General features: G+C 46.3%; 1 long non-coding RNA gene across 1 annotated transcript; it reads right to left on the bottom strand.

Moving 5' to 3' along the window:
• Window positions 1–24,607, bottom strand: LOC125108233 (uncharacterized). Its single transcript, XR_007129843.1, has 3 exons — window positions 24,513–24,607; window positions 7,529–7,639; window positions 1–168 (listed from the first exon to the last, which is right to left on the bottom strand). It is a non-coding gene; the product is annotated as an uncharacterized LOC125108233 (long non-coding RNA).
• Between the last annotated feature and the right edge of the window lie 2,819 nt (window positions 24,608–27,426).

Below are 27,426 nucleotides of genomic sequence, written 5' to 3'. Positions count from 1 at the left end.
TTCTTCTTCTTCTTTTTTTTTTTTTTTTTTTTTTTTTGAGAAACCTTAATTGCTTGGTCTCTGTTTTAGCAGAAAGTTGGCTCTGAGGCTTTTCGGTTACCTCTAATTGGAATTCGTGATTGAGGGCAGCATTGCCTAGGTAGAGTAGGGCAGATCACCCATTGGGACCTAGAAGACAGCACAAGAACTTCTAAGTATCATTTTGATCTAAAATAATAAGAAAGAAATTTTGTTTTGCTAACCCTTAATATTCCAGTTGGCAGTGGTACCCCCTCAACTGTGAGATAGTCTTGGGTTTCTTAGGGTGCTGGAGATATCCAAAGGTAAGAGGTGGCAATTTCCAATGCCGAGGGGTTGGCTGCAACCCATTTTCACCCATTCGTTTACTTCTGTGATGCATGAAGCTAAGTCAATTAAGTTATGCTACTTAGAAAGTAACAAAAGCGGGGCACCTGGGTGCCTCAGTTGGTTAAGCATCTGCCTTCAGCTCAGGTCATGATCCCAGGGTCCTGGGATCGAGCCCTGCATCGGACTCCTTTTTCAGTGGAGAACCTGTTTCTCCCTCTCCCTCTGCCTGCTTCTCTCCCTGCCTGTGTTCTTTCTCTTGCCATGTCTCTCTCTGTGTCAAATAAATAAATAAAATCTTAAAAAAAGAAAGAAAGAAGGAAAGAAAGAATTGAAAAGGAAAGAAAAGAAAAGAAAGCAACAAAAGCTACTGAGAAATTATTTGGATGCACTCTCCATTCTTGGACAACTTTTCACTTTCCCTCCATATTTTTTGGAATATCCTACAAGTTGGCCATTGAAGTCATTAGGTGGGCCTTGAGAATGGGTTTTTAGGTTTGGGGAGGATCTAAGAACTTTTCTCTTTCTCAATTCCCCAAAGCGAATAATCTCATATTGGTGGGTCTGGACTTTGAGATCTATGCCAGTCCCCCTTTCCCAGAATTGGTGGGCACAGTGGTCTCTAACTGGGAAAGCCTCAATGCTGGTGAACCGTCTTGCTGCGGGCTAGCAGCTGACTGGAGACTCTTAAAATGTGAGCTCCAGTGAGATACTACCTAACTCTATGGGAGAAGGGGAGCCTCATCAAATGGCCTTCCAGGGGCTGCCCATGTAAAAGAGATGGTGGAGGGACACCAATTTCCCCCATCAACTGCCCCTATCAATTTGTGGGACCCAGGACAATAATACAAAGCAGCCCACTTGCTCTATGTCTAAATATAAAAAATTTAAATCAAATGTGTTCTAGCCTCCTGCTTTTACAAATATACCTTCATGTTGACGTAGAGTGCCTGGTTCAGGGACTCAGCTTTAGAATTCTTGGACTTCTCCGTGTTCTGGTTGGAAAATTACCCAACCCCTAGCCCACCTTCCTTTTCTTTCTACCTCCAGCTCCATCCTGCCATGAGGGGCTCTGTGCACACGTTTGCACTTGCTAGCCAGTGTGTCCAAGCTCTGTCCTAGCTCCCCCCCCCCCCCCCCCGGGGACTGTAGGGTGTGTGCTCTGGTGAGGCAGTCAGCTCTGGGGAGGATACCTGTGGGATAGAAGCTCAGATAGCGCAAGGGTACATAGTCTTGGAGACAGAGGATGGACCTTGGGTGCCCACATACCCTTAGGCTTGCTGAAGGCTCCCCTGTGGAGAGAGCACAGCCAAAGGAGGACCAGATGTGGGCTTTGTGACCACTCAAGTTAGTTGAATCAACCCTTCCCAAATGGCAATGGACAAGTGGCCAATGAGATTCCTTAGGGAAGCAGATAAGAGGAGTAAGTCAAGCACAGGAAGAGGGCAGAGTTCACATTCCTCCCCCTCAAGGAACTTGGTCAGCCACATACTTAATCCAGGCCTTTAAGGTAAAGGTGGCAGTTAAAAAAGGAAAGAAAAAACGATTGTTTTTAAAAGAAAACTGAACAATGGAAAGAACATTTTGAAAACAGATGTCTGAAAATCTTTTTGTAAGGGATTATTGTTGACATATTTACGTTATTCAAATGATGTACAACTCTTATAGAAATGCTCAAAACTGCACACCATTTGAAGACTTGGAAACAGAATTTCCTAATATAATTAAAATCACCACAAATTAGCATTTCGGTGGGATTTAAATTCATGGGTTAAAAGTGTAAAAACTCAGTATTTTTCAATTAGTTTTCAAGGGCAATAGCTTCACCTCAGGAAAGATAGAGGTAACTAGACAAAAATTTCAACCAAAACCTTTGCAAAATGGGTGTGTGACATTAGAAGATGAAAAGAATCTTTTTTTTTAAATAACTACAGCGAGTTGGAAGACATCTTTATGAGGTTACTTTCCCATTTATGAAAGCCATTCAAGTATGGAGATGCACTGTACCCTATAATTATAAACTAAGAATTAAAAAATAATGAAGGGTATTTAATCACATTGTTTTCCATTTCAAGTAGTAATAATTTGTCATTGAAGAATTTTTTCAAAATAATTATTTTCATCACTTCCTCTTTACATGTTTTGTATGCTCTACCATTCACAGAATATGTCAATACAGTGGTATGTGTATAACATTTAAGTGGAAAATAAATAGCGGGGAGCTGTTTCAAAATATTTTGCCCAATCAGAAGTTTGGAGACCACTGATTGAGGGTAGAATGTGATCCAGGATAAGACCAAAGGTGGCCTCTTTGCCATCAACACTTTGGCGGCTCAGTCTGAGTGGATGCTTTCTTCCTTCTCCTCTTGGACCTTTCAAATAAATGATGCCATCTGCTGGGGGGGAGGAGGGGGCGGGGTGGTCAGTCCCATGCACTCAGCCCTCAGGAGCCTCTGGTTTCTATTTCATGATCGGAGTGATGCAGGCAGCCAGAAGGCACGTTTTTGCTTTTGTTGAAACTCTTCCTTTATGAGGACCGATGTGAGGAGTTCTATTCACTCAGTGGCAAACAGAGAAGGCACTGCTGAGTGCAGGAGACAGCAAAAGCCACCAAGCAATGGCGAGCATGTTGGCGCTGTGTGAGCAAGTATTTGACAGCAGATGTAAAGGAGCGAGCAGTAAGAATCCCTCGCATTTACAGAACGCTCACCTGGCACCAGACTGTGACTCTCTGCGTTCAGTCCACATACCATCTCTCTACGCAAAGAACTATTACACACTCCAAAATTAAATTTTGCATTCTGAAATAATTCCGGACTTTCGGAAAAACTGCAGAAATGGTATAGAGAGTTCCCACGTACTCTTCACCCAGCTTCCCTTAACGTTAACATTTTTCTTCATGTTAACAATTTACATGCCATAGTACAGTATCGATCTCTAATCTCAAGAAACGAACATTGGTGCAATGGTAGTAACTAAACTATAGACCTTATTCAAATGTCACCAACGTTCCCACTCTTGTCCTTTTTCTGTCCCTAAATGCAATCTGGGAAGCCACATTGCATTTAGATGTTTTGTCTCTTCATCTCCTCCGATCTGTGACGCTTTCTCCATCGTTTTGGTTCTTCATGGCTCCGACACTTGCAGTCAGTAGTGGTCAGTTTTGTCTTTCCTTTTGGGTTCTGTTCTGGTGAACAGATTAAGGTTGTGAACTTTTGGCAAGAAATCTACGGGAAGCCGTTTGCACCCTCAGGACACCTTATCAGAGACTCTGCGATGTTGATAGATCTTACTACTGATGATGTTAACCTTGATCACTGGTCAAGGTGGTTGTGTGCTGGGCTTCTCCACCACAAAGTGACTAGGTTCCCCTTTGTAATTCATAAAGAGCTGAGGGTGGGGGTGATACTCGGAAGCGATGCAAGTATCTTGTTTCCCCGTAAGCGTTCATGGGTGAGCATTCGTGGGTGGATCTTGCCTGCAAATTATTACTGTGGTGTTTGCAGAACAGAATTCATCCTCATTTCATACATGAGGCAAACAAGGCTCAGGGAGCTGACTTGCCCAAGGCTACGAAAACCATGACCCGGGGCGCCTGGGTGGCTCATTAGGCTAAAGCCCCTGCCTTCGGCTCAGGTCGTGATCCCGGGGGTCCTTGGATCGAGCCACGCATCCCGCTCTCTGCTCAGGAGGGAGCCTGCTTCCCTTCCTCTCTCTCTGCCTGCCTCTCTGCCTACCTGTGATCGCTGTCAAATAAATAAATAAAATCTTTAAAAAAAAAAAAAAACAAAAAAACAAAACCATGACCCTCCTCTCCTCAGAATCCTGCCATGGCCTCATCCTCACTCGGGGAAAAAGCCAAAGTCCTGATGAGAGTCCCACAGACCCCTCCGTCTGGCCCCTGTGAGGACCTTGACTTTATTCATACCCCACTCTCCCTCCCTCCCTTTCTCTAGGCCACAGCAGCTTCCTTGCTGTTCCTTGAAAATACTGCCAAGTCTGAACTTTTGCACTGGCCCCTCCCACACCCGGGAACACCCTCAACCCCATCCCCAATTATGTACGCATGTATGCAAATGAATGTTGTCAATTGCCTGTCAACCCTCCAAGCTCCAATCTCCATGAGGAACGGGAGCCCGGGGTGTTTTGATTCCTCCTGTATCCCCAGTGTCTAAGATAGTGCTGACATGTAGTAGACTCTCAATAAAGAGCTGCTGAATGAATAAGCAAGCTTTGGAACATGAATGGAGAACCCAGGTGTATTCTGTTCACAGGCAATAGAAAAATGCAACCCAGACTGAATTCTCTCCCAAGCGAGATTAGAAGCACTCCTAACTCCTAGAGTGCAGGGGAGGCAGTGACATGCCTTTAGGACTCTGGCCTCATTTCTCTGTGATGCTCTCAGTTGTCGGGATCTTCTGCATGTTGGCTTTCTTGGACGGCTGCCCCAAGAATCTCTAGAATCATCCCTTTCCCTCTTCAGCTTGATTTTGCCTACTGAAGGGTTTACTCTCAGGTGAATTCTCCCTGTGTCATGGCCCCGAGCCCCTGCAGGCTTGTGCTTCCAGTGGAAAGAAAGGATGGACTTCTCTTTCTCAAGATTTCCAATGAAACTCTGTGACTGAGTCTCACTGGCTTATGTTGCATCAAATGTCCATCCTCGAACAGAAGACTGTGGACAGAGGGGCCAAATTCTCTGTTTGACCAGGCCTGTGTCATGTGCTCCCTCTTGGTACTGGGTACATCCCCCACAATCCTTGGACTAATTTTGGTGAAAGGGGTTTGGAAGGAAAACTGCAGTTTCTAGGGGAAAGGGGTTGTATGCCGGCTGGGAAAAACTATTACCATTCAGCACATCAAATTGTATACAATGTGTCTGGTCATACCCACTGGGATTCTGCTTCTTTAGGCCTGGGGAGGGGTCCAGGCATCTGTAGTTTTAGGAAGCATGCCAAAGGGGATTTTGATTTACAGCCAGGGTTGAGAATGACTGGTTTATGGAATTTGCTCTAACCTCCCTGGTGCAAGGAGGGGGCCCATTTTACAAATGTGATTCTAAAGTTTCTCAGTTGAAAGGCATCGACAGGAGTTCATATCCATTATGTTGAAAACTGTGGAAGGAGACATCTGTCACCTTGTGTGCTCAGCATCCATTCGTTCCCCCCACATAGGGGCCATCAATTTCATGGCCCTGCCTCTTCTACTGCGGGGCTGACCATGTGACTCAGGAGGGCCAATCACAGTCGTCCACCTCCCCAGCCAGCGGCCTTGGTCCAAGAATGGGCACACACGCATCCAATCAGGCCAGTCTGTCTTTTGGGGGGCTTTGTTTGGAGTTGTTGGGGGAAGTGTTGCTCCATTTGGGAACAAAAGAATGAGGACCGAGTGAGCCCAGAACTGTCGACAACAGTGTTTATCTCAAAATGGGAAGAGATCTCGATGTGAAAAAAACGAACCTAAAGGAAAGAAGAGGTGAGAGCCGGAGAGGCCAGGCGAGAGCCGGAGAGGAGAGGCGAGAGCCGGAGAGGAGAGGCGAGAGCCGGAGAGGAGAGGCGAGAGCCGGCGAGGAGAGGCGAGAGCCGGCGAGGAGAGGCGAGAGCCGGCGAGGAGAGGCGAGAGCCGGCGAGGAGAGGCGAGAGCCGGCGAGGAGAGGCGAGAGCCGGCGAGGAGAGGTGCTCGTGATGAGTTATTAGTGCCCTGTACTTGGCTGTGACTAAAGCGGACACAAGCACTGGACTTTTCAGTCGCACAGGCTCACAAATTTCCTTTGTTGTGGTCAAGCCCATTAAGGTTATGTTTCTGTAACCAGAAATCTGAGTCCTAATTAACTTGGTATGAACTACAACCACCTCAACTTTAAGACCTATTGATGGGATAAGGACTGGCATAAGAAATGCCTTTTGAATTATGGATACATCCCATATATTAGCATAAATATCACATGAAAGTGAGCATGTATGTTGAATGGCTATCTGTGTATAAGCTGTGGGGTGAACCACGATGGAACAAGTCAGGAGTGTCTGAAAGATGATTAAGATAGGGTTCTCTCCTCAAATCCCTGTAAATACTGTGTGGTCATTCTCAAATTCTGCGGTGCATAAAAATCACACGAGGGGACTCGTCTCCATTCTCTGGGTCTCAGTCCTAGAGATCAATTTAAAGTCTGGAGCAGGGCCCAAGAATCTGCATTTTTAAGCCTTCCCTACACCTCCTCACCCTGCAGGTGATTCAAACCACACTTTGAAACTGATCTCCTGGGAGACACAGGGCAAAGGAAAAAAGAGCTGGAATGAGACAGCGGAAACAATTTTGAAGAAACTGGCTGACCATGTCTCCAATTTGATGAAAGACACAAATTCACGGATTCAGGGTGCTCAAGGAACACCAAGAATCAAGATGACAAGGGCCATACAGGAGTCACATTGAAGAGCAAATCCTGAGAGCAGCAGGAGGAAAACAGCATATTACACACAGGGGCAATGACTTGATCACTGACACCCATGAGAATCTACAGAGCACAGAACGGAGTGGAATAGCATCTTTCAAATGATGAAAGAAAGAAAGGATAGGAGACCAACTTTCAGTTTTAGTAATGGAAGAGGGAAAAACTGCTTGAAATACATTACTCTTGAGTAAATTACTTGAAAAACAAAACTTAAAAAAAAAAAAATGAAGCGTATCATAGAGTAGGAAGCAACAGCTCAGCTGTCTATTTCCAGAGTCCATGCTCCTAACTAACCTCAACACTATCCCATAAGGTAATTTTTATTAATGAGTATTTTACTTAGGAGTATTCATAAATATTTACTTGTATTATTTCTGAGTACTTATGAGTAACATTTACTTATGAGTATTCCTGTTTTTGTAATTTTACCACTTATATATGCATCTATACAGAAAGTACAGCATTATAGTGCATGTTTTAAAAAAACTTTATAGGGGTGACTGAGTGTTTCAGTTGGCTGAGCATCTACCTTTGGCTCAGGTCATGATCTCGAGGTCCTGGGATCGAGCCCCATATTGGGCTCCCTGCTCAGCAGCAAGTCTGCTTCTCCCTCTCCCTCTGTGATCTCTCTCATTCTCACTCTCCCTCAAATAAATACATAATTTTAAAAAACAAAAATAAAAGCCATTATAAATGGCATTAATAGGTACCTTCCTGAAAATTGCTTTGTATACTTACCACAATGATTTTGAGATGTCTCTATCCTGATGGCCCTTCTTCTATGCCATTGTGTTCACTTGCAGATAGCAGTATACAGTTTCCATTCTGTGGGACATTCTGAGTTCTCCCCTGCCCGCAGTAATATCTCCCCATTACAAACAACACTGCAGTGAACAACTTCATGGAAGTGTCCTGGGGTCACCTGTCTCAAGGCACCCAGGAATTTGCTGCATTTTGTACACCAGGTTTTCCACCAGCAGCTTGTGACAACTCCCGTTGCTCCACACACTTCTGAATACTTGACTTTGTTAAATAAATTATTTTATTTTATTGGATAACTTCAGAGTTAAAAAGGTAATCTTGAAGTTAAAAAAAACTTTTAACCTTTATTTTTTTTTTTAAAGATTTTATTTATTTATTTAACAGAGAGAAATCACAAGTAAGCAGAGAGGCAGGCAGAGAGAGAGGAGGGAGCAGGCTCCCTGCTGAGCAGAAAGCCCGATGTGGGGCTCGAACCCAGGACCTGGGATCATGACCTGAGCCGAAGGCAGCGGCTTAACCCACTGAGCCACCCAGGCGCCCCAACTTTTAACCTTTAAAAATACTCAGAACTTACCATGTCATTGAATGATGCTCAGATAAGAGTCTAATCAGACTGAGAGCTTGTTGGGGCAGGTTTAAAAAAAAAAAAAAAAAAGATCAACTTTAATACGGTATAATGTGCATATTTTAAGGCATAGCTTGATGAGTTTTGACAAATGCCTATATCTGTGTAACTACCACCACAAGCAAGAATAAAGCCTTCACATCACCCCCCAGATGTCTCTTGTGTCCCTGGCCCTCCCTGGCCCCAGGAAACCATGGTCTGCTGTCACTACAGAGTGGCTCTGTCTTTTCTAGAGTTTCAGATAGACAGAGGCCTGCAATGTCTTCTCTTTTGTATTCGGCTTCTCTGGTTCAGCATCATTTTAGATTCATCTGTGTTGTTGCACGGAACATGAGTTCCTTTTTTATTACTAAGTCGTATTCTACTGTATGGATATATCACATTTTGTTTATCCATTCACCAGATGGTGGACACTTGGTTCCACTTTTGGGCTCTCACAAATAATGCTGCCATTAACATTTTATGTGCAAGTCTTCATGTGGACACATAAAGTAAATGAGAATGGGGAATTGCTGCTTCGTTTAGGGGAGGTTTGGGCTTAAGGCAAGGACTTTGGACTAGCTATCATAATAGCTGCATTGCCTAATATGGGACTTACCTGGATTCTGGTGGGTACACTAGTGAATTTTCCCCAAGAGAAAGAAGAGAGGGAAGAAAATGTGGAGGAATAGTAGGAGGAAGAAGCCAGGAGAGAAATACAGATCCTTGGCATCCCCATCCCGAGCATTTCCCATTCTGAAACAGAATCCACACAAGGAAAGGCAAGCAAGACAAACATTTGATTCCTGTTTGTTAACTGGCCAGATAATGCAGGAGCAAGGAGGAGGAACATAGATTGTAGTGCAATAGGACGAAACGTTCTAAGAAAATGATGAAATGAACTCGTAGAAAGGTTTAGGCAGAAGCTGGGTGACCTTTGGGGGGAGACGTTGTGGGCGAGACTCACACCTCAGAAGGTGTTGGGACTGCAGAATGTTTAAATCACTTGTGCCCCTGCCCCCCTCCCCCACAAAATCTGAATTATCACTTTTACAGATGTGTGGACAGGGTGAGGGGTCAAGTGCTGGGAAAGGTCAGGCGTCACTTGATTGCAAACGTTGAATTTAAGCCCTGGGACCCTACTCTTGGTGATTGTGAGTAAAAGATTTCACGTAATGGATGTTACATGCTCCTAGATGTCAGGAGGGCTACAGAACTAGGGAGAGAAACGGGCGGGACCAAGGACTCTCTGGAAGGAGGCAGGACTGAACTCATGTGTGTCACTCTGAGCTCAGATCCCAAAGACGGAGAGCCCACTTGTCCTAGCTTGGGTCACTGCCACACCTTTTCCTAGGCTGGGGGCTGGCGAGGATGGGGGGGTCGGGGGGAGGTCACACCAGATTAACGCCGCTGTGGTCCCTAAGACACCCACAATGCGGGAAGAGAAGCCATTGTCCTTGGACTGAATATGGGATAAAGAGATTAGGAAATCATTCATCCATTCACCCAGAAAATGTTTCATTTGGGCCTGCCGCAGCCACACTCTGGGAGGGCCATCTGGGCCAGACCCTGGTGGGGAAACGGAGGCCTGGCTGGCGGGGGGGCTCCATGGCTGAGTTTGGCCACATGTGTAGGCAGGCAGTGAATGCCAGATGGACTTGCACTGCCCTCTCTGCTCTGGTCCTCTCTAGCAGTGTGACCTTGGGCAAGTCACCTTACCTCCCTTAGCCCATCTTCTCATCAGTCAGAAGGAAGTAAGAATCCTAACCTCCAGGAGAAGGCCAAGGTTTACAGAGCCTGAAGCTTAGACTTGGTGAGTCCTTCTTAAGAATAGGGATGGAAACAGGTTTTACTTTTGCCCATAGCCCAACACATGCCCTCGAGAGTTTATTTCAAGGGTCCCCTCCCAGGGCTATGGAAGCCAGCAAGCAGGGGAGGGCCCTGACGTTCCAGCTTCCCCAGGTTCACGGTAAATCTGACTTTGCTAACCTGCAGCATTTTTATCTTTATTATTTTTTTTTAATGATGCAATGAAATGAGGCCCATAAAGAACTAAGTGCCGAGCCCTAGCACAGAAGTGCTCTCAACGAACAGCCAACGATCCAACAGCACTTGCCCCGAACCAGGCAACGTTCTAAGTACTTGCTATATCTTAACGTGTTCACGTTGCATTTCTGAAGAAGGTGTGATTACATGTGCCATTTCACAGATGAGAAAATCAAGGCCCTGAGGGGAAAATGATCCATGCTGTGGCTCCAGCCGAAGAGTGATCTGGCAGTCTGGCTCTGGGGTCCCTGTTCGCCACCCCTGGACTTTACGGCCCTTGTTTTCCGGGAGGCAAGGGGGTTTTATGACCTTTTCTTGAATATGATGAACGTGCCCTATTGCAAGGAAGTCCCTAGAAGCAAAATGAGACGTTGATCCTGTAAGGTAGGTGAAAGCCCCTTTGGAGCCCCAGAAGCCTGTTTTCTAAGGACTGCACTCCTGGTGCAAGAAAACTCTTCTTCCCCAGGGAGGTCGTGTGCAAACCTTACCCCCAGCACACATGCTGTGCACGAGCTGCTTGCCAAAGTCTCAATTCCCTGACATGACACAGTGAACTCTGAACTCAATTAACTTCCGCCTCTACTTTATAGTGTCCCTGATGGGAAAACCGGGGACAAATCCAGTTGTACTTTCTGTGCTATTTAACTACGCGTAGAAACAGACTTGCAGACACTGTCTTATGAGCGGAACTGAGGCTAGCCCCAGAGGGCTCCTCCCAAGGTGGGATTTGTCCCCCTGTGGAGGACAGCTGTGGCCTACCTGACACTGCCCATTTGATGAGGCCCTGGGGCTTCTAGAAGCACATTTTTAAAAACTGCAGGCACATCATGGGTAGTGGCCCTTGGTAGGAGCAAACATTTCTTTCAACTGAGGAATGAAATCGCTTGAACAAATCTTTGCAAAGAACGTGAGAGCAAAGGGTCCTCTTGTCCTGGAAAAGCATCTCTGGGTTTTTATGCCACTTCGAGGAGTAGAGATCATCAGAACAGCTTTCACTGTAAAATGGAATCACCAAATTTCTTGGTTTGCTCTAACGGGGGTCTTTTCAAGATTTGGCTTTGAAAAGCAATGCTTCCAGTGCGCCTGGGTGGCTCAGTGGGTTAAAGCCTCTGCCTTCAGCTCAGGTTATGATCCCAGCATCCTGGGATCAAGCCCCACATCGGGCTCTCTGCTCGGCAGGGAGCCTGCTTCCCTTCCTCTCTCTCTGCCAGTCTCTCTGCCTACTTGTGATCTCTCTCTGTCAAATAAATTAAAAAAAAATCTTAAAAAAAAAAAAAAGAAAGAAAGAAAAGCAATGCTTCCTGCTCTCTCCCCACTTCTCACAAGGCTCTTAACTCATCAAATGTGAGGGCAGTTTGACTCTTCATTCCCCTTCTTCAAACCTTGCAGTGGCTTCCCACTGCTCTTGAGATTTAGGTCGAATGCTGGGACCTGCCTTTGGGACCTGGCTTCGCTGACCTGGCCTCCCAGACTCACGTCGCACACTTGTGTGATCAGATATAGTACATCACATCCTGAGTTTTCCCTCATTCCTTCAAAGCATCACAGATTGTCTTCGATCTTCAGGGCCTCTATCTGGAATGTTCCTGTCCTTCCTTCTTTCTGCAGAGATCAGTTATATTTTCTAGCCCAGCATAATACCCTCTTCTGGCAAAAGCATCTCAGTGTCCTTGGGGACTCACCTTCCCCAGATTCTGTTCACATCACTTGGGTAGGTGTGACCAACCTACAGGCAAGAACCAGGATCCACACCTGGCCAAACTAGAGTCAACCTCAGGACTTGTGTGTGCTGGTCAGGTGTCTTTCTGTTGGGGTTTGGAGTGGACAGGAGGTCAGCCTGGAGATGCTTATGGACGTCTTGGCCACCATGTGAAGGGACCCTGCTTGAAAATGAAGCCACCTAGAGGAAGGCAGATCCAAGAGATAGAGACAGCTTTCTGGTATCACTTGAGCATCTGGATCGAGCCGTACCTGAAGATAACTATTTAAGTACTTTCCATTCACATGGGCCAAATGTATTTCAGTTATGCTGGCCAATGTATTTCCCTGCTTGCTTAAAGCAATATGACCAAAGTTTCTGTCAATTGCAACTAAAAAGTTCCTCAAGAATAATTTTCCCTTTGATATGATTCACTCTTGTTTATTGTCCATGTATAGCTAGAGGCTTTCCCGACTCTCAAGTGTGGGCTGGATCTCTCTTCTGTACTTCTCCAGAACCCTGCACTTTCCACATATTCACACTCATACTACTGCATGGTAGTTTCTCGTTTCCTTCTTTGATTCTCTCCCTAGGTGCTGAGTGACTGCTGTGAGTCTCGCAGTGCCGTTCACTGTTGTGTCCAGCTCTGTACCTGGTGTATAGTAAGTGGTTAGTAATTTTTGTTGATCCAGTAGACTGCTGAGTTAATTAAAATCACTAAACCTCTATCAAGGAGGCTACAGCTATCAATTTTGAGAAATTAAGAGTCCATGTCTGATTCACTGTGTTGAGAATTCTGACACCGACCATTTCCAGAGTCTTAACTGGGGCATTGACATAGGAGCTTCTCTCTCTCCAGGCTTCCCCACACCTGTCTGACTCAAGGCCCCCCTCTCCTGGCCAAAACCAAAGGTGGGAAATTTAGGACAAGGCTGCTTGCTTCTCTCTCCTCCTGTCAAGGAACGCCTCGTCTCTGCCCTCTGACAATAAGGTTCAAGTCCTCGATGTGAGGAAAGGGGCTGCACAAAGAAAAGATTCAAAGGACAAAATCAAGATGTGCCTGTTTCTGCAGGGAACTGCAGAGAGGACAGACCATGTTGCCCAGAATGACGGGTGCCACTGTCTCGGCCCCAGTAGCTTTTCATTCTGGTCTCATACCTGCTGAGACCCGCCTGCCTGTTTGCACTCTGTAACCCACAGGACATCTCTGGTTCCCTATAACAAATTCCTTTGTTTGGTTCGAAGGATCCCATTGCGATTTTATTAAGTTTCTTTAATTTCTCTTAATTCCAGTGAAGAGCCTACCTAACCCAGCCCCCTCCCAGAGAATTCTGTGATGCATTTCCAGTTTTTACTAGATGCCTCCTTGATGGGGGGAGGGAGGAAAATTCTTCCTAAGCACGAATATTTCACTGTTGATTGTGTCTTTAAACAACACACACCACCACCACCACCACCACACACAGTAACTCAGACATTTCGTCCAAAAATGAAAATCAGCTTCCCCCTACTTCATCCTCAACTCTTCTAGGGTGTTGAATGATTTTTAAAGTAGACAGTCTGGGAAAAATAACAAAGCAGATTAAAGTGTATTTACTCAACGGACCAACATGCAGACGGATGGAAGACAAACAAGAAGCCTGGCCCATGGGAGCCGGTCTTTACAGCGGTCACGGCTCCGGAGGACAGTGCTGGGCGCCAAGGACTGGGCTGAGGGTGTTACACCCAGGAAATGCTTTAATCCCATCGACACCTTGACCCAGTTCTTATCTTCCCATTTTGTACAGGAGAAACCTGGGCAGAGGGATGTTCCATGATTTGCACACCTCAATCTTATCCCTCCTACAGCAACAGCCCATTTTGGAACTCAGGAGCTCCTGGTACCAACCCTCATCTCCTAACCACCTGACTAACCTGCATAACTAAGCATCCAATTCTTGATTTTGGCTCAGGTAGTGATCTCGGAGTCCTGAGATCGAGTCCCACCCCTGTCCCCCCAGCCCAGCTCAGGAACGGGCTTTATGCTGGGTGTGCAGCCTGCTTGAGATTTTCTCTCTCCCTCCCCCCTCAGCCCCTCCCCACCACTTTACAAAAAAAAAAAAGTGTGCCCAGGAGTTAGTGAACTGTGGTGGGAGGGCCACCTGTTCTTGCAGAAAGATTTCAATGGAACTCAGACACACCCACTCACTCACTATTGTGCTACACCAGAAGCCTTGACTAGTTGCCAGAGACTGGGAGGCTTACAAAACCTAAAATATTAGGCCCTTTACAGAGAAAGTTTGCCAACCCATGGCGTATACGATATTTTTAAAAGCGTAGAAAAGCAAATCATGAAACTGTAACTATATTGTTGCCCCCAACAAATGACATGCGTGGATAATGGTTAAACAAGACCAGAAAGAAATGTGTATGTATGTTTCAACAAATGGGTTAAAGATGTAGGGTTTTTTCCTCAAGGGTTAGGGAGGCTTCAAGTTGTTCTAATCATAAATAAAATTACAAATTAAGAAGTATTGATTGAATTTTTTAAAAAAGAGAGAAAAGTTGGAACATCTCTGCTTAATTTGGATGGTGTTTGTGAAATTACACAAGTGTTTTCTCTTTGGGCTAAAACTCATCCCTCCTGAGAGATGGATTGGCTTTTGGTAACTCGTCAGGAGAAAGAAGAATTTGGGGCATCTCATAAAGCAAATTATTTCAAATTGTGGGAAACACTCAGATCAAAATCTCTTGACTGCTGGGGGAAATTTGGAAATTTTTATTGCCTTCGAATTGGACGTTTTGAGTTTTCCAAGTCTTGTATAACTTGGGAGCAGGGCTGGGGTGGGGGGGGTGGGCGGTGTGTGGATGATTAGGAGGAGAAAAGGGCAAAACAGCCTAAAAGATTTAAGTTATTCAGATCTTTCCTTCTTGGCCTGGTTCATGGCAGCTTGGGAGAAGTGTGTATGCAGGGAGGGAGACAATGGAAGCAAAGTCCCTAGAACACAGCTCCTGCTACCGATGGACTGGGTGGTTTGGGGGCAGGACATCTCTGCTGCTGCATTAGAAGAACAGAGAAGGAAGAAGGCTTTCGTGCTGGTCGGGAGGGGTGAGTGGGGTCATGCACCTGAAATGCCCAGATATTTCATTATTTTTGAACTTTGTGAGTCATAGGCCATGGATTCCAATCTCTAGACGCAAACTCAGGTGAGCAACAAGTGTCACATGCCTTTATGTTCTATCCATCAGCATTTCCCAGAGTGTGTGAAGCCAAAATGATTATAGGTGAGAGCAGGTTCTGGAATGTGGGCTTGGCTCTATACAACACTGCCTCACATGGAGAGAAATGTATTCCTTCCTTAATTCTCTTAAATCCCAGGTCTCCCTGGGGGGCTAGTGTGTCCTTAACACCTCTCTAACACGGACTCATCTTTTTTGGGAACAGAGGGGAAAGGCCTCAGGGAGGCAAAGGTACTTAGCTAGATTTAATAACACTGCTGGACCCCTGCTGAATATCATTTTCTTAGTTACTTCTGTTTGAGACAGCTGATATCTTAAAATGATAGTTCCATTATTGTTAGCAACATGAAGTTCCTTTTAAGACTAACTTTACCTCAATGGAACAGTATATGGGTTTAAAGAAAATGTTAACCAAATATTAGAACAGTTGGTTCGGTCTCAAAAAATGCACGTGGCGGTGTGCGGTTATGGTAAACATCTTGGGAGTTAGGATGGTCAGATTTCGCAAACATAAATAAATGCCAGATGCCCAGTTGTATGTGAATTTTAGAGAAATAACTGTTTAGTGTAAGTACGGCCCAAATACTGGGTGGGGAGGAGGGCGGTCAGGGGACAGACAGACTAAAAACAGCCCCCAAAAGCTTTGCTCAGCTAATTTCTTCTTAGCGATATTTGGGACTTCTACTGAGAAATTATTTGCTACTTATCTGAAATTCAGATTTAACTGGGCATCCTGTATTTATCAGGCAACTCTGCCTGCCTGCTGTAAGCCGATTTCAAATGCTCCCTAAATACGCCTCAGCTCCCATCTGAGTCCTGAGCCTGGAGTATGGCTGGGGCTAATCAGGCCCACATATCTGGGCTGTCTGGAGATGTGGGAGTCTGCGGTGTGAGGCAGTACTGGTCACTGGTACACACCAGTTACACATGAGGGGTCTACTGGCCCAGCCCACAGGGCCCCTTGAGGTACTGCCGGCTGGGATGATCGGCTGGGATGATCCCTTCATGCCTGGGGCAGGGGACTGTGGCTGGGCTGCAGGGCCACAATGACAGGTGTGGAGAGGGGTGGGAGCCTCCTGTGAGATCCTATCATATCCCCCCCAGCGTTGCCAGGGAGCAGGATGGCAGGGGCTCTAGAACCCATGGAACTCTCTCTTCTCTTCCCTAGCTTGTGGAAATCTCTTCTTGGTCTAGAAAAAGCCCATTCTCTGCAAACAGACCAAGGCTTTTGAAACCCTGCCATAAAACCCTCCTGAACCGAAGTCGCAAGGAGGCTGATCCCCATTTGAATGGTGGAGAAACAGCCGTTTCTGCTCATGCGCTCTCTAAAATGTCTCCCCGGATATGCTTCTCTTAGAGATGCTGCCTCCCTTTCTCTTGAGGGCTTGGGAGCCGGATCATCTGGGCTAGACCATGTGTTACCTGGGTGACCCTGGGCAAGCTTGTAAACTCTCTGGAACTGTTTCCTTATCTGTAAAAACATGGCTCCAATCTCATACACGTGCTTACTCTGAGCATAAATGAGTTAATACATGCAAGGGGCTTAGAACAGTGCCTGGCAGGTGCCCAAACACTATTTTTGTTAGCTATTATCTTTCTCTTCTATGCCAAAATACTTTCAGGTCACCTCTCCAGGGGGTCCTAGATATTGTTTTACCAACATCTTTAGGTTTATTAACAATAAACACACACTTGATTTTTTTTTTTTCAGACTACAAGCATTTCCACATCCAGGAAGTTGGCTAATATGCAGAATAAGTCTTCTAGATGGGGACTGTTAGTCCCTTTCACAGATGAGGAAGATGAGGCCAGGAGCGGTGTGTTACCCAGGGCCGTGTAACAAATCACTCCAATTCTTACTGGCATAAAGCAACGATGATTTCTTCCTTCTCGTGGTTCTGTAGGCTGGGGAGGCAGCTTCTCTACTGAATTGCTGGGGCCCCAGTGTGCCTGTATAGAGCCGGGAGTCTGGCTGGAACTGAAAGCTGAAAGCCTCCCTCCCATGTCTGGCTGGCTGTTGGCTGGGGCATGTAGGTCTCCTTCCTAGAGTGTCTCATCCCCCAAGAGCCCAACAGCCTGACAAGATGGCCTCAAGGTTCCCAGACGGCTAAGGCAGAAGCTTCAAGTCCTCTTAGCACGCAAGCTCTGGAACTCACACATGGTGCTCCCACAGCACTGTATCGGTTAAATCAAGTCACAGAGTCAAGCCCCCAATTCAAAGGGGTAGAGAAATACATGGAACCTTTGGATGCGAGAAGTAGTAGTCATATGGCAAGGCGGTGTGCATGCTAGATGGAAAGAATTTGTGGCCATTAAACCATCAGCCACGAGAGGTGAGCTCTTCGGACCTGCATCCTTGGTGAGAAAGACTGACAGCAGGATGGGAAGGCCAGAAGCAGGCAGAGTCTTGGGGAAATACTTTAGAGAAGAAGGAGACGCCTTTGATTCAGTTGTAATTCTGAGAGACACGCCTGGTGTCATTTTGGAGCCAGGGCTGGTGGCTTGCCCCAGCTCGGATCCTGGTCTCAGTCAGTTTAAGCTGCTGTAACAAAATTCCAGAGACAGGGAGGCTTATGAACAGCGGAAACTTGTTTCTCACCATTCTGGAGACTGGGAATTCACGGTCATGGTGCCCACGGATGTGGTGGGGTCTGGTGACAGCTGGCCTCCTGGGTCATAGCTGGTGTCTTTTCTCTGTGGTCTCATGTGGCAGAGGCCACTAGCGAGCTCTGTGAGGTATCTTTTCAAAGGGCACGAATCCCAGTCTACTCCCAAAGGCCCATTTTCTAAGGCCATCACCCTGGGGATAAGGATTTCCACATTTGAATTGGGTGGTGGGAGGGGACACAATCAGTCCATAGCAACGCGCCGGAACCTGTGTGCTATCTCTACCCTTCAGCTGGGGTCCGATGGGGTGATCTTGTGGGTTCTACGTTCTCTACCGGGCTGAAACACTTCCTCCATTTCTTGAGAAGCTGAGTTTTTAGAGTTCAAATTTCCTTTTCAGTGGAAAGTTTGTCTTCCCTCAGCAAGTTTAGTCATTCAGTAAACAAATTTTGGGCTTTGAATGCCATCCTTACAGCAACAGCTCCTAGTGTTTACCTCCAACCCAGACTTCCCCCTGCATTCCAGAGTCAACCCCCTCCTGTCTTCACAACATCTACTATTTCAGGCTTTGTATGGCCCAATGGAGCTCCTGGTCTGACCCAAGCCAATTATCACCTTGCACGTGGCTCACTGTACGGGACACTCACTAGTTCCCCTGCCATGATCTATTTTCAAAAGTTTCCTAAGTGAGCCTACTAAGACCTAGGACAGAACATCCTGTTTTCTATGCAGAATCCTCCAGCTGCTTCCCATCTCCCTCAGAGTAAAAGCAGAAATTCTGATCATGGAGAACAAGACCTCAGTGGCCATTTCTGCCCAATTCGGACCCCTTCTCTGGCTCCCTTGGCTCCAGGCACCCTGGGCTCCCAGCAGCTCCTTCAATACTATGGGGTCACTCTCAGCTCATGATCTTGGTCCTTGCCATTCCTTCTGGGTGTTGCTCACCTTCTAAGATGGCCTGAAGTAGAAGCCTCGCCAATAATCCTCCCTTGGGGGGAATCTGAATTTGAAACTAAGATCATTGGTTGGTTGGGAGCAATGAAAGTGACAATGATTTAAAATTCATGATTTAAAATCCACGATTTTAATCCAATGATTTTATTATTATTTTTTAAAGATTTTATTTATTTGACAGACAGAGATCACAAGTAAGCAGAGAGGCGGGCAGAGAGAGAGGAGGAAGCAGGCTCCCCGCCGAGCAGAGAGCTCGATGTGGGGCTCGATCCCAGGACCCTGGGACCATGACCTGAGCTGAAGGCAGAGGCTTTAATCCACTGAGCCACCCAGGCAGCCCATGACTGAAAACTTTTTGCCTGATATGCACACCATCTGCAAAATTACTTTCTTAAAGTATTTAAGTTGATTTCTTTTATAACTGCAATAAATGCACTTAGATAAGAAAGGTTACATCTCTATTCAAAATGGAAAACCAGGGCACCTGGGTGGCTCAGTGGGTTAAGCCTCTGCCTTTGGCTCAGGTCATGATCTCAGGGTCCTGGGATCGAGTCCCACATCGGGCTCTCTGCTCAGCAGGGAGCCTGCTCCCCCATCTCTCTCTGCCTACCTCTTTGCCTACTTGTGATCTCTGTCAATAAATAAAATCTTTAAAAAAAAAAAATCTCTTAGCCCGGGTGCCTGGGTGGCTCAGTTGGTTAAACCGTTGCCTTCAGCTCAGGTTATGATTCCAGGGTCCTGGGATCAAGCCCTGCATCAGGCTCCCTGCTCAGCATCTCTCTCTCCCTCTGCCTGCCACTCTGCTTACTTATGCTCTGTCAAAACAATAAATCTTAAAAAAAAAGAAAGAAAGGAAAACCAGCCTCACTGTAACACATAGGCAGTAACTATAAATTATATAAATGTGTATGTATACATGTATTTTTAATGAAACCAGAACAATGTTGTTCAATCCCTCCTAGATGCTGTGGCCTGCTGAGAGCTCCAGGCTGGAAGCTATATCTGTTTTGGTTACAAAGGGCCATTAGCAAATGTTAGCAAGCTTTAAAGACATCCTAACCCCCAGTGAGACACTCTCCTGGCTGTAATCAGAATGGCTGAAAGATAACTGAACAGGGGTTATTCATGTTATCAGTATGTGACAAAGTGTTATTTAATAATCCAGGCACAGTGTGCAACCAAAACACCATTTCCCATTACACTAGGGGAAAATGACCGACACAGGGCTAAACACTGCCTTCCACTGAGGAACCGCCACAAAAAGTCTTGTAATAGACTATTTTTCAAAACTTTGTGACCACCATCTATGGTAACAGACACATACCCACATTTGTACTCACAACTATACCTAGAGCCATGTCCCTGCTTGTATCTTGGACAATGCATGACAGAAATATTTATGCTGATACGCAGTCTTTCCTAAGAATCTGTGCTTGGTACCCTGGCGTGTTCTTCCCTTTCTTTTCCTTTCCAACCCTTACCTATTTAATTTCTTTTAAATGGTAACCAGGACCAGCAAAATAAATACTGAAGTTACCCCAATGATAGATAAGAGATGAGAAGGCTTGTGTGTAGAAAGAAAGAGGGAAAAAGATCTTAGCGCCTCAAAATACTCTAAGACAGTGACCCTCAAAGGGCTTCAGTGACCCTGGGCTCCCCCCAGGCCCTTCAGGGAGACCACAAGGCTGAAACTATTTTTGTTTTGATAAAGCAATACCAAGATATTATTTGCCTTTTCCATTCTCTCACAAGTGTGCAGCGGAGTTTTCCAGAAGTGACATGACATACGATGATGTCATCCCCCTGACAGGAACATGAAATGGGTCTGTTGTTGCTTTTGTTCACATAAATTAGTAAGTATTTTTGAAATTTGTTTTGATTTCTAGTATGGCAAAAATCAATAGATACAGCCCATGTCCGCAAAAGTTCTTTGGGCTCCTCTCTAATTTCTAAGAATGTCAAGGGGTCAGGAGGCTGCAAGCCTTGAGAACGGTTTCCCTAAAAAATGATCCATTGGATTAGAGAATGAAGAATTACACTGCGTAACGAGTTGAGGGAGGGAAAGAAACACTTTTGCCAGACTGTGGTTTCCAGGGAAGGGTTCGCAGGGTAGACCGAGTGCCACCTGGGTACCGAGAGTTCAGACGGGTTTGTTTAGTCGTGGGAGGGCATTCCGGGAAATTGGCTCAGCGTGTGCAAAGGCAAGGTGGTGGAAAGTGAACGAGGTGAGGTGGACTGGGGGTGGGGAGGAGACCAGCCTGGCTGGGTCAGAAGATACCGTTTGGAGTGGAGACTCTGCGATCAGTGCTTAAGACCCTTCCACCCCACGGTGGTCTCTGCAGCTGACTCAGAAGGCCCCCTTGGCCAGAGAAAACCAAACAGTCTGGTTTGCACTCCCCGAATGTTCCCTCCCGCTGCTCCTGGGAGCAGAGACCTCGCCCACAGGACCCCCATGCCGCATGGGTGGGATTCTACAGTCAACCACAGAGCTGAACAAAACCTAAACTGTTTCTTTTCTTTGGAAGGCCCCTAGAAACAGGAAGAGAGGCTGTTTTCTAGGATTTGCCAAAAGTTAAGTCATTCCTCGCTGATACAAACAATTTCTCGGGTTACTCTTTGGGGCCCAGGAACATTCAGGAACTGTGCTGGGTTTGAACTCTTCAACTCTGAACCTCAGTTCCCTGGGTAACCTGCCTGCGGCGGGGGCAAAGCTCTCTGGCCCTGCCTGGGTTTTCAGACACACGGCGCAGCCATCTCCAGGCCGAGGTCTCAGAAATTCTCATCCAGAGATGAGATTGTGAGGAGGTGACTAACTTCAGTCTTTCTCCTCAGTTCGACCAGTGGATGTCGGGTCACCGGAAGTGCGTGGTCAGGTGCAACACAGGTGAAGTAACACTCGTGCAGGGGCAAGTCGAAGAGAGTGAACAACATCAGGAAAGCAACCTTTGCGGAGCTTGGCATTTACTGTGCCCTGCTCTGTCCTGAGCGGCTTCCATGTTTTCTCTCACCTGATTCTCACTACCTCCTAGTAAGGTGTCGTGGAGTGGTTAAGAACACTGTCTCTGGAGCCACTGGCCTGAGTCTGTGGCCTGGTTCTGCCTGGTGGTAGACTACGTTTTTCCAAAATGGCGGCAACAATAACTTCCATTTCACATGTCCTGCTACAAGGTAGCCTTGACCCTCCTTCCATCCAGAGTTAGGGTCTACGGTCCCTTCTTTTGGATCTTCAAGCTTGTGACTTGCTTATAACCAACAGAACATGGCGGAAGTAAAGCTACAGGCTTCCAAGTTTAGGTCATGTTGTTCTCCTTTGCTGGAGCATTCCTGCTAGAATCCTGAGCCATCGGGTAAGAAGCTCTACTTCCCTGGGGCTGCCATTATGTGAGGAAGCCCAAGCCATGTGGGGAGGCTGTGGCCAGAAGGGGAGGCCATGGGTAGGGGATGTAGTTGGTGGGCAAGTGAGTAGAGAACTTGAGCCATCTGTGCCCCAGTGTCAGACATGGGAGTCAGTGGTTTCAGTCCTAGCCACCAACTCGTCCCCAGCCTTCAAGTCTTCCCGGATGAGGCCCCTGACATCGTGGAGCACAGATAAGCAATCCCTGCTGTGTTCTTTCTGAATTTCTGAACCACAGTATACATGAGGACAACAGAATAGTGGTTCTATTACGTCACTAAGTTTGGGGTGGTTTGTTATACAGGAAGAGTAACTAGAATGTGCCACTACCTTGCTGTGTGACCTTGGGTGAGTTACTTCACCTTTCTGAGCTCAGGTTTGCTAATCAGGAAAAGGAAGATAATGATATTATATACACTCCATAGAGATATGGGGAGAATTATGTTAGCACAGCTCAGTGCCTCATACAGAATTGGGCACATGATCAGTGCTTGATAAAAGTTACTATTGATTGCTGAAGACTCTTTAATAAGCAGAAATAAGGATGGGAATGAAATTGCCTTCCATCCTATTGTCCCTTCCTTCCTTTCTTCTGTTCTGCCCCAGGGGCCAAACAGGAAGTGTAAATAAATGAAATACAGGGGTGCCTGGGTGGCTCAGGTAGTTGAGCATCTGACTTAGGCTCAGGTCATGATCCCAGGGTCCTGGGATCGAGCCCTGCATCAGCCTCCTTGCTCAGCAGGGTACTTGTTTCTCTCTCTGCCTCCCATTTCCCCTGCTTGTGTTCTCGCTCTGACAATTAAATCTCTTTTAAATAAAATCTCTTCTTCTCAATTAAATAAAATAAAATACACTGGTCATATAAAAAATGTAATGTACAAATTCACAAATGGAATAGATACTTGAGTTCAGCACTGAGAAACATTAAGGAGGGGTGTGGACTGTGGCAAACTGAAGAGGTTACACATTTCTGAACGAGGCATTCACACATCAACCCCGGCCAACTGTTGTTAATATGCACAAATAGGGTCCCCTGTCTTCAGATCTTCTGATTTTTCATAAAGAGCCATAAATCCCTATTTTATGTAAAATCTCCCAATTTTAAAATATTAGCAAGGAGTTCAAATTCTTAAAAAAAAAAAATGTGTGGCAAGACAAATAAGCATGCCAGTGGGCCACTCTGAGACCCTTAGCCCATGGGTCATGGGCTGCCTGCTGAGGTTCAGGGCCAGAGGGAAAGAAGCCCCCCTTTCCCACCCACAGTGCCCCTGAGACCACCCATCACTCACATGATATTTGCAAACTCCCCCACCCCAATGTCAGGTAGGTCTTTCTGGACAAATCCAAACCACCAGGCTAGACCGTTTTCCCAATCTTCTCAAAATTACTGCTGAAGAGCTTCTAACTTCTATCTTAAGGCGTTTTCCAACATTTTCTTCTTAATCATTCCCCACCGTGAAATTTTAATACACAGATAACTTTGTTATCTCTGTTAGGTGTGAGTGTATATCTTTGCCTCAGACATAAAAAGCCTATGATTTTTTTTTTTTTCATCTTGACCAAGCCTACTCAACACGGGGTAGGAGGGAGCTTTGCCCCCAAGGGACTGAAAACTGGTTCCTGAAGGCAAGAAAAGTCTTATTCTGTTTATGGGCAAAACACAGATATACAGTACATCTGTGGTATCCAAAGTCCACGAGGGGAGGTGAATTAGGAAAACAAGGTCTGAGAGTCTCCTTAGGAAGACAACACTGGGGGGGGAAAAAAGTGAAGCCCTGGGCTTCCAACTCTTCTATTGTTATGCTGAGATCTCTTCCCAGCTGTCCTCAGGCTAGGGACAAAACGCGTCCATTCCTCACTTCTCTTCCTCCCTCCGGGTGCTCCTTCCAGTGCGAGTGTGGAGTGCGAAGGTGGGGTGTGGCTGTTCCTGGACGCCATTCCCAACCATGGCTCAACTTTACACATGTGTGACCTGCCCAGTCCCATGGGGCCTGCCCGCAGTCGGTCCCGGACTTGGGTTAATAATGCAATGGAGTCACCATCTTGGAATTCTTAATTTTTTTTTTTTTTTTTTTTAAATTTCAGAGAGAGAGATCGCACAAGCAGGGAGGAGGGTCAGAGAAGAGGGAGAAGCCCACTCTGCCGAGCACGGAGCCCGATGTGGGCGGGGCTCGATCCCCGAACTCTGGGACCGCGACCTGAGCCCAAGGCAGACGCTTAACTGACTGAGCCACCCAGGCGCCCCTCTTAATAATTTTTTTAACAAGGGTTCTCGCATTTTCTTTTTGCACCGGGCCCTGAAAATTTACAGAGCCAGGACAGTCTGGGGCTTTGGAACCTGGAGCTGAAGCCCAACCTTGCTCTCCACCAGCAAATTAACCAACCTCTCGGAGCCTCAGCGACCCGGGCCGTTAAGGGAAAGTAACATGGCACTTACATCAAAGCCTTGCAGGGAGTGAGGACGATGCCGGCTAACGCCTGAGAGGGCCACAGCCTGCCTCGACGCCGAGGAGACGCTCACGCAGCGGGGCTACGACGACTTGAAGCTTCAACTGCGCAGGCTTGGTGAGAGCTGGAAGGTTCTACCTGGAGCTTTCCTCAGGGAGGCGGTGATTTTGCCTGGTGATGGTTCTGATTGGTTGACTTGTTCTCTGCGTCTGTTCTGATTGGTCAGTGCGTGAGCGGTACTTTTTTTTTTTTTTAAATAAAGGAACCCTTCCGGCCCTATCACACTTGAAAGTCTTCCTTTTTCCATAGGAGCCTTCCTTATCCCTGACTTTCTCGAGAAATGAACACAGCAGCCCGCGAGGGACCAGCAAACCGTCCCCTGTCCTTGGGCTCACTCCTGCCAGTTCAGGAGTCATCCAGGTCCGTCACCTGGTGGTTTTACACATTTTCACAACGCCCCAAGTGTGATTTTTGCACCAAAATCCAAGACTGGGATCTCACATCCATGCTGGGTATGAGCTGTGTAGGTTTGGGGGATGGTCTCCAGGTCGCTCCCCCCACCCCGAATATGGAGATTTGGGGCATCTCATAAAAGCTTTCCTGTTTCACATGGAGGGGGGCATGTCTCAGTTGTTTTCCTTAGGTCGGGAAAGGAGATCTGGTCCAAGATCAGATCAGATTCTAGGATGAGCTATGTGTGAGGTCTAGGAGCGTGGGGATGGCGGTGATGGAGGGGTTGGAGGAAGTGAACTGTGGCCTGGTGGCAAAAGCAACAAAAGAAAGTCAGTAACAAACTCTCTCTCCAGTTATGCCACAGACTCCCTGTGGGCACTTGGACAAGTCAGGTTCCTCCTCTGGGTCTCTGTTTCCCCATTTGCAAGTAAGGAGTATATCAGTGTTTTGTTTTGGCTTTAAGAGACCAAAAGAGAAAAATCAAATTGACCTAAGTCATAAAAGGGATTTTACTGGCCTATGGATGTATATGTAGCATCAGGCACAGCTGGATCCAGGTGTCCTATCACTGCAACGGTAGTCACTTTTTGTCCCTTGGCTCTGATTTCCTCTGTCTTAATTTCATTCTCCGATGGGCTTTCCCCAAACTGGTGGCAAAGATAGACCCAGCAGCCCCAGGTTTACAGCCGCTAGTTCAACATCTCCTTTTGCTGGTACTTAAAACAAAACTCCCGAGTTTAAGATTAACTCTGATTCTTTCATCCTAGAGATTCTTCTTGCATCACACGCCCATCTCTCGACCATTCGCCAGCCTCAGGGAGAGGAAATATCCTCATTGGCTAGGGTGAGGTCATGTGTTCACCCTGGAACCTATCACTGTGGCTGGGTGGAGAATGCTCTGATTGGCTCAGCCTGGATCACATGCCCACCCTGGAGCTCAGACCTATCTAAACCACGTGGATAGAGGCTCTGCTGAGAAAGTTTTTCCTAGAAGGAGGTCGAACTGAGTTAGCTGGGGAAAAAAGGAGGTTCATGCTGAGACAATTATCTGATGTTGCCGGTGGGATTGAGTGGATCACAGGCTTCTAGACTGAGTTTAGGGAAGGCTTGAAGGGAACCCCCAAACTTGAAAAAATTTTCTGTTAAAATAATACATTAATTAACATAGTTAAAAATTCAAACAGTACACACTTCTCACCTAATACTGTCCAACTGCTATCCCTTAACTAACTAGTCTCCCTTCCCAGAGGCACCCGATGTTAGCAGTTTCTTGAGTATCTGTATGAGTGTCCTGTTGCTGCTGTAACGAATGACCACAAGTTTTGTGGCTTAAAACAACACAAATTTATTTACTTTTAGTTCAGTAGGATAGAGGTCTGACACAGGCTTTGTTGGCTAAAACCAAGGCGCCAAGTATTTTAATTTAAAACCCAATAAAAAGCTGCATTGCATATTTAAATTTGGCATGTACCTAATTCTAATTAACTGAAAATGTATAACCAATAAATTACCTTGGGTCGTGGCCATCATTAATTAATTAATTTGTTTGTTTGTTTTAAATGGCCATCATTTGTTTTTAAGGGACTAGGATGCGGGGTACATAATAAAAGTAAGGATTGCCTTGTGAAACTTTTGTTTCAGTCTTTTGTGGGTGAGTGCATATGTGTGAACTAGGTCATGATATAAAAAGTATTTTTTACTATGAGTCACAGTCAAAAATGTTGGGAAGTTATTATTATATAGTTTAGTGGTTATATGAGGTTTTTCTGGGGTCAGACTGTCTGGCTCCATCCCTTACCAGCTGGGTGACCTTGAATAACTGACTTAATCTCTCTGGGCCTCAGTTTCCTTGTTGGTAAAATGGAGACAATCATTGTACTCCACTTTATAGGGTTTGTGAGAAGTGCTGAACACGTGATGGGCACATGATAAGCCTCTGTTTTTATTACCCTTGTTTGTATTGACTTTGAGGAGATGAGATTTTCACGGGAGAAAGAGCAGAAGTTAGGCAGGGAGCTTCGTACAGACAGGAAGGGTGGCCTCAGCTCTGAAGAGTTCCTAGGGTATGTCACGCCCTGTTCCAGGGGTGGGGAAGCAGCTAAGAACCAGCAGGGACAATGTCCTGGTCCCCATGGTGTGTAGAGCCTAGAAGGGTACAGGGTACCCTTGTTGGTAATTAGGGGTGTGTTGGGTAGTATGTACAGAATATAAAGGACAGGTAAAATGGGAGACTGGTGTTCCCGTCTGGGAGCACTTGGCGAATTCCCTATGGAGTTGTATTTGGCTACTCTGCACAAAGTCAAGGGCTTTAGGCCAAGCGGGAGAACTTCAGGGCGTCTGCAAAGACCTTGCTGCGGGAGATGACATGGCCTTGTGTAGGGACAGAAGCAAACTCAGTGTGTCACAAGGAACCTAAGAAAGAGTGGCATCAAACAGGAGCCAGGGAGCAG

The sequence above is a fragment of the Lutra lutra genome, chromosome 9 (genome assembly GCF_902655055.1).
Source record: "Lutra lutra chromosome 9, mLutLut1.2, whole genome shotgun sequence".
NCBI lineage: Eukaryota > Metazoa > Chordata > Mammalia > Carnivora > Mustelidae > Lutra > Lutra lutra.
Note: the sequence above shows the minus strand (reverse complement) of the source record. Positions and strands in the feature narration are given on the sequence as shown.